The sequence below is a fragment of the Centroberyx gerrardi genome, chromosome 12, assembly GCF_048128805.1.
Source record: "Centroberyx gerrardi isolate f3 chromosome 12, fCenGer3.hap1.cur.20231027, whole genome shotgun sequence".
NCBI lineage: Eukaryota > Metazoa > Chordata > Actinopteri > Beryciformes > Berycidae > Centroberyx > Centroberyx gerrardi.
The window spans coordinates 14785572-14793022 of record NC_136008.1 but is presented as its reverse complement, the minus strand read 5'-3'; positions in this window follow the sequence as shown (position 1 = coordinate 14793022).

Sequence of the window (7451 nt, the reverse complement as noted above, 5' to 3'; positions counted from 1 at the left end):
TTGCCCAACTGTCCGCCCAAAAGCTCAGATTTCCGTACAGTTGACAGAGGCAGGAGTGTGACGACGACACACAGACTGCTGCAGCCTGTTACTGTAACCTGTTTACTCCAGACAGGTGAGTCAGGCCTGTGGCCTCGAGCCTTGTTTAAGAATAGATACAGTCAGTCAGGTTAGTCTGCCAACAAGCCTGGGCTGCTCATAGGTAAACAGAATAGAATATGGGAATAGAATAGAATAGAATAGAATAGAATAGAATAGAATAGAATAGAATATGGGAATAGAATAGAATAAAATAGAATATGGGAACAGGGTAGAATAGAATAGAATAGAATAGAATAGAATAGAATATGGGAACAGAATAGAATAGAATAGAATATGGGAACAGGGTAGAATAGAATATAGAATATGGGAACAGAATAGAATAGAATAGAATAGAATAATAGAATAGAATAGAATAATTTATGTAATCAGTGACTGATTTACTCCTGGGGTGCAAGGAGAATGCTTGAACTACCTAGAAAACTAGGTAGTTTTCTCCTAGACAGTAAATCTGTCCAGATCTCTTGAAACTTTATGGGGAAAGTACTTTCACTGCTCAGTTTCAGGAATTATTAGTAGATTATAATGGATGGGGGGGGGGGGGGGGGGGGGGGGTCAATGTACCAGCCAAAGGACTATTTCTATTCCAGTTCTGTGTGCTTATCCATGTTGAGGTGGGAACTGATCAGTGGCATTGATCCAGCTTTATCAGTCCTGGCTGTCTATAAGCTTGTCTTTTAGAGTAATGGGCCTGCCTGCCGTTGTTGGCATAAGAGACCTTGGGGAGGGATCAATAGGAAACTGATGACTAATTGTTTTAACTCTTAAAACTCCTAGCTGAACTTCATTTCCTCATATGTTTTTCCTTTAACCATTTAAATGTTTTGTGAGGTGATTCAACTCCATGTCACCTTCTTCACTTCATTTCCCATTTTGTTTGTCATTTTTATTATTTTTTTCTTTTCTTTGTTACTGTTAACTCTGTTACTCAAACTTTAAGTTTTCCTTTTACAGTAAACACACCCTCCATCATTATTATATAAATGAAAGTGCCCAGCAGAGTTTCCCGTATCAATTTAACAGCAGCTCAGATTTTTTAGGACTTTCTGTATTTCATATTTATTTCTGTGTTCATATGTAGAGAGTCTTCACTTCAATAGTAGGCCTATATACAGTCTAAGACAAAGATTACCAAAAAGTTTGTTACATGACCCCATACTGAGATGTGGAAATTCCTGGGACCCTAACATGTGAAAGACATGAACACTGTGCAATCACATCACCTTGAGATTTAGAGAAAACCTATATTTAGAAAAAGGTTTTCATTTCTCTGTGGGCTGGCAGTCAGTCTGCTCCGGTCAGCTGGTTAGTGACATCTGTGTACAAGCAGGCCGCGCGGTTGTCACCATCATTTCGTTCAGTCCTAAAGCTGTTGTAAGTTTTTTTTGTAAAGTTTGTTTCTAAACAACAGTCAGATATTACTGCAGTCATTTTAGTTGGATTGTAGGTTTCAGTGGCCTCCATTTTAATATCAGTGGACCATGAGGCCTGGTGAGCCTGATCTAAGGCAATAAGTTTACTGTATGTTTTTGCAGTATAGAGCGACTCTTTTAACATTTACTTCTAATAGAGAGAGAGAAAGAGCTAAAACTGGGACCTTATCAAATATAAATGCTGGTTGAAAGCATGTCTGGCATGAGCATTCCCAAAACAGAATGAGTCTCGGAGAATCTCACTGCTACAGTTAGTTTACCATGGTGTGTTGTGTTGAGTTTCTGGGCTCTGGTCGGCACAGTCCAGTATCCAGTCCAATGTGACCATGTCAGGCCTAATTTGACTAATTCATTGCCATCTACAAAAGGTTTCAATTTCATTCGACAGCGTGCACATTATATATATATATTTACAAAAAAGACAAAACAGGACAAAAGTAGGCTAATCAAAATAGATGAAAATCAACTCAAGTAAGAAATAAGCACCAGTTCATAGAGGCAGTCTACCAGGCGCCATCTTGTTTCCAAAATTAGTCTTGAAAGGCCTGTTCTCATCAGTGGTCACTTGCCAGGTAGAGTGATGCTGCCCCAGTGTTGTCTGTTCTCCATCCTCTAGGCCCCTTTGAAAGATGCAGCAGTGTAGAGAACAGTTAGTACAAAGGAAGTAAGTGTGTGTGTGTGGAGAGAAGGGGGGGGGGGGGGGGGAGTGGGCAGGTGGCTTGTTAGCAGAGGCTGGAGCATGGACGGTATCTCCCAAATCTATGACATCATCTGTTCAAGAACTGCCCAATTGCATCAAAATCCCAAGTATTTGAACCACTAGAGGGAGTCTAAGGCTGAAGTCCTGTTTCTGCCTATTGGTGAGTCAGGTTCTCTGTTTTGTGTCTCCCAGTTGAAAGGCCTGAAGTCAGTGTATATCTCCAACTGATATCTAACTGATATAACACTGTCTGTTTCAGCCCTGTGATTACATCAGATCATTCATTATCCATTGTAGAATGTCAAAAATGCATGAGCGTCAATGAGAAAATTGACCAGTGTTTGACCAGCTCCTGAAAAGTTGGTGATAAGACAGATCTGCAGTTGGAACAAATGTGGAACTGAGCTGAACTGGCCCAACGCCTGCTCCTCTCTATACCATAGGTGAGGCGAGCCGCTCTGTTGCGTGCTGAGTCTCCTAATGCTCCGCAGATCAAGTTATTTTTGATAGCAGCTAGCCATTTAAAATTTAGAGAATAAGAGGTTTTGGCCATGTATTATTCATGCTTTCTGTAGGGCCTCAAAACCCAAGCTTTCTACAAGGCTTCTGTCTGAGCTGTGAGAGGCAGGCAGGAACACAACATACACATGTGACCTCCAAACTCCTCTGTCTCTTAAATTTCTCTTTTCCTCTGTCTCTGTCTCTCTGCCTTTCTCCCTGTCTCTCACTGTAGATACATGACCTCTAACATGATTGTTTCTCTTCTAAATCTCTTTCCCTCGCTCTGTCTTTCTACACCTCTTCCTTGGACTGTTGTGTGGCCATTCTAGCCTGTGGTGTTATTTGTTTATTTATGTTTTTGGTATATTTTTGGTTTATATTGTAGGGAGTTTATGTATTTTTATGTATTCATATATTTTGTGTGTATTTTGATAATGTTGCCATTATAGTTCTGTACAAGTTCTGTTCTGCTTGAGCGGGCAGTACAAGTCTTCTAATCTAGTCTATTCTAGTCTTCTAATTGTTTGTTAATATCTACAATTTGCTCATGTTTTAACAGCACTATCTATCTATCTTTCACTCATTCTACATGGAAAGACCTTGAGATTTTAGTGTGTCTATTCTATTCTATTCCATTCTATTCTATTCTATTCTATTCTATTCTATTCTATTCTATACCATTCTGTCCTGTTCTGCTCTGTTCTGTTCTGTTCTGTTCTTCTTTGTTCTTCTCTGTTCTGTTCTTTTCATTTCTGTTCTGCTGTTCTGTTCTTGTCTTTTCTGCTCTGTTCTGTTCTTCTCTGTTCTGTTCTTTTCTTTTCTGTTCTGCTGTTCTGTCCTGTCCTGTTCTGTTCTGTTCTGTTCTGCTCTGTTCTGTTCTGTTCTGTTCTGCTCTTCTCTGTTCTGTTCTGCTCTTCTCTGTTCTGTTCTGTCGTGTCCTGTTCTGTTCTGTTCTGTTCTGTTCTGTTCTGCTCTTCTCTGTTCTGTTCTGTTCTGTTCTGTTCTGTTCTGCTCTTCTCTGTTCTGTTCTGTCCTGTCCTGTTCTGTTCTGTTCTGTTCTGTTCTGCTCTTCTCTGTTCTGTTCTGTTCTGTTCTGTTCTGCTCTTCTCTGTTCTGTTCTGTTCTGTTCTGTTCTGTTCTGTTCTGCTCTTCTCTGTTCTGTTCTGTTCTGTTCTGTTCTGCTCTGTTCTGCTCTTCTGTGTTCTGTTCTGCTCTTCTCTGTTCTGCTCTTCTCTGTTCTGTTCTGTTCTGTTCTGCTCTTCTCTGTTCTGTTCTGCTCTTCTCTGTTCTGTTCTGCTCTTCTCTGTTCTGTTCTGTTGTGTTCTGCTCTTCTCTGTTCTGTTCTGTTCTGCTCTTCTCTGTTCTGTTCTGCTCTTCTCTGTTCTGTTCTGTTCTGCTCTTCTCTGTTCTGTTCTGTTCTGTTCTGCTCTTCTCTGTCCTGTTCTGTTCTGTTCTGCTCTTCTCTGTTCTGTTCTGCTCTTCTCTGTTCTGTTCTGTTGTGTTCTGCTCTTCTCTGTTCTGTTCTGTTCTGCTCTTCTCTGTTCTGTTCTGCTCTTCTCTGTTCTGTTCTGTTCTGTTCTGTTCTGCTCTGTTCTGCTCTTCTCTGTTCTGTTCTGCTCTGCTCTGTTCTGTTCTGCTCTTCTCTGTTCTGTTCTGTTCTGCTCTTCTCTGTTCTGTTCTGCTCTTCTCTGTTCTGTTCTGTTCTGTTCTGCTCTTCTCTGTTCTGTTCTGTTCTGCTCTTCTCTGTTCTGTTCTGTTCTGCTCTTCTCTGTCCTGTTCTGTTCTGCTCTTCTCTGTTCTGTTCTGTTCTGCTCTTCTCTGTCCTGTTCTGTTCTGCTCTTCTCTGTTCTGTTCTGTTCTGCTCTTCTCTGTCCTGTTCTGTTCTGCTCTTCTCTGTCCTGTTCTGTTCTGCTCTTCTCTGTTCTGCTCTGTTCTGTTCTGCTCTTCTCTGTCCTGTTCTGTTCTGCTCTTCTCTGTTCTGTTCTGTTCTGTTCTGCTCTTCTCTGTTCTGTTCTGTTCTGCTCTTCTCTGTTCTGTTCTGTTCTGTTCTGCTCTTCTCTGTTCTGTTCTCTTCTGCTCTTCTCTGTTCTGCTCTGTTCTGCTCTGTTCTGTTCTGTTCTGCTCTGTTCTGTTCTGTTCTGCTCTGTTCTGTTCTGTTCTGCTCTGTCCTGTTCTGTTCTGCTCTTCTCTGTCCTGTTCTGTTCTGTTCTGCTCTTCTCTGTTCTGTTCTGTTCTGCTCTTCTCTGTTCTGTTCTGTTCTGTTCTGCTCTTCTCTGTTCTGTTCTGTTCTGCTCTTCTCTGTTCTGTTCTGTTCTGCTCTTCTCTGTTCTGTTCTGTTCTGCTCTGTTCTGCTCTTCTCTGTTCTGCTCTGTTCTGTTCTGTTCTGTTCTGTTCTGTTCTGCTCTGTTCTGTTCTGTTCTGTTCTGTTCTGCTCTGTTCTGTTCTGTTCTGCTCTTCTCTGTTCTGCTCTGTTCTGTTCTGTTCTGCTCTGTTCTGTTCTGTTCTGCTCTTCTCTGTTCTGTTCTGTTCTGCTCTTCTCTGTTCTGTTCTGTTCTGTTCTTGTCTGTTCTGTTCTGTTCTGCTCCGTTCTGTTCTGCTCTGTTCTGTTCTGTTCTGTTCTGTTCTGTTCTTCTCTGTTCTGTTCTGTTCTGTTCTGTTTCTGTTCTGTTCTGCTCTTCTCTGTTCTGTTCTGTTCTGCTCTTCTCTGTTCTGTTCTGTTCTGTTCTGTTCTGTTCTGCTCTGTTCTGTTCTGTTCTGTTCTGTTCTGTTCTGCTCTGCTCTGTTCTGCTCTGTTCTGCTCTGCTCTGTTCTGTTCTGTTCTGTTCTGCTCTGTTCTGCTCTGTTCTGCTCTGTTCTGTTCTGTTCTGCTCTTCTCTGCTCTGTTCTGTTCTGTTCTGCTCTGTTCTGCTCTGTTCTGTTCTGCTCTGTTCTGCTCTGCTCTGTTCTGTTCTGTTCTATTCTGCTCTGTTCTGCTCTGTTCTGCTCTGTTCTGCTCTGTTCTGCTCTTCTCTGCTCTGTTCTGTTCTGTTCTGCTCTGTTCTGCTCTGTTCTGTTCTGTTCTGTTCTGCTCTGCTCTTCTCTGCTCTGTTCTGTTCTGTTCTGCTCTGCTCTGTTCTGTTCTGCTCTGTTCTGCTCTGTTCTGTTCTGTTCTGTTCTGTTCTGTTCTGTTCTGCTCTTCTCTGCTCTGTTCTGTTCTGCTCTGTTCTGCTCTGTTCTGTTCTGCTCTGTTCTGCTCTGTTCTGCTCTTCTCTGCTCTGTTCTGTTCTGCTCTGCTCTTCTCTGCTCTGTTCTGTTCTGTTCTGCTCTGTTCTGCTCTGTTCTGTTCTGTTCTGCTCTGTTCTGCTCTGTTCTGCTCTGTTCTGTTCTGTTCTGCTCTTCTCTGCTCTGTTCTGCTCTGTTCTGCTCTGCTCTGTTCTGTTCTGTTCTGTTCTGTTTCTGCTCTGTTCTGCTCTGTTCTGTTCTTGTCTGTTCTGTTCTGTTCTGTTTCTGCTCTGTTCTGCTCTTCTCTGTTCTGCTCTGTTCTGCTCTTCTCTGTTCTGTTCTGTTCTGTTCTGTTCTGTTCTGCTCTGCTCTGTTCTGCTCTTCTCTGTTCTGCTCTGTTCTGTTCTGCTCTTCTCTGTTCTGTTCTGTTCTGTTCTGCTCTTCTCTGTTCTGCTCTGTTCTGTTCTGTTCTGCTCTTCTCTGTTCTGCTCTGTTCTGTTCTGCTCTTCTCTGTTCTGTTCTGTTCTGCTCTGCTCTGTTCTGTTCTGTTCTGTTCTGTTCTGTTCTGTTCTGTTCTGCTCCGTTCTGTTCTGTTCTGTTCTGTTCTTCTCTGTTCTGTTCTGTTCTGTTCTGTTCTGTTCTTGTCTGTTCTGTTCTGTTCTGCTCCGTTCTGTTCTGTTCTGTTCTGTTCTTCTCTGTTCTGTTCTGTTCTGTTCTGTTCTGCTCTTCTCTGTTCTGTTCTGTTCTGTTCTGTTCTGCTCTGTTCTGCTCTGTTCTGTTCTGTTCTGCTCTGTTCTGCTCTGTTCTGCTCTGTTCTGTTCTGTTCTGCTCTTCTCTGCTCTGTTCTGTTCTGTTCTGCTCTGTTCTGTTCTGTTCTGCTCTGTTCTGTTCTGTTCTGTTCTGCTCTGTTCTGTTCTGTTCTGCTCTGTTCTGCTCTGCTCTGTTCTGTTCTGCTCCATTCTGTTCTGCTCCGTTCTGTTCTGTTCTGTTCTGCTCTTCTCTGCTCTGTTCTGTTCTGTTCTGCTCTGTTCTGTTCTGTTCTGCTCTGTTCTGTTCTGTTCTGCTCTGTTCTGTTCTGCTCTTCTCTGTTCTGTTCTGTTCTGTTCTTGTCTGTTCTGTTCTGTTCTGCTCCGTTCTGTTCTTGTCTGTTCTGTTCTGCTCTGTTCTGTTCTGTTCTGTTCTGTTCTTCTCTGTTCTGTTCTGTTCTGTTTCTGTTCTGTTCTGTTTCTGTTCTGTTCTGTTCTGTTCTGCTCTTCTCTGTTCTGTTCTGTTCTGCTCTTCTCTGTTCTGCTCTGTTCTGTTCTGTTCTGTTCTGCTCTTCTCTGCTCTGCTCTGTTCTGTTCTGTTCTGTTCTGTTCTGTTCTGCTCTGTTCTGTTCTGTTCTGTTCTGTTCTGTTCTGTTCTGTTCTGCTCTGTTCTGTTCTGTTCTGCTCTTCTCTGCTCTGTTCTGTTCTGTTCTGCTCTGTTCTGCTCTGTTCTGTTCTGTTCTGTTCTGTTCTGTTCTGCTCTTCTCTGCT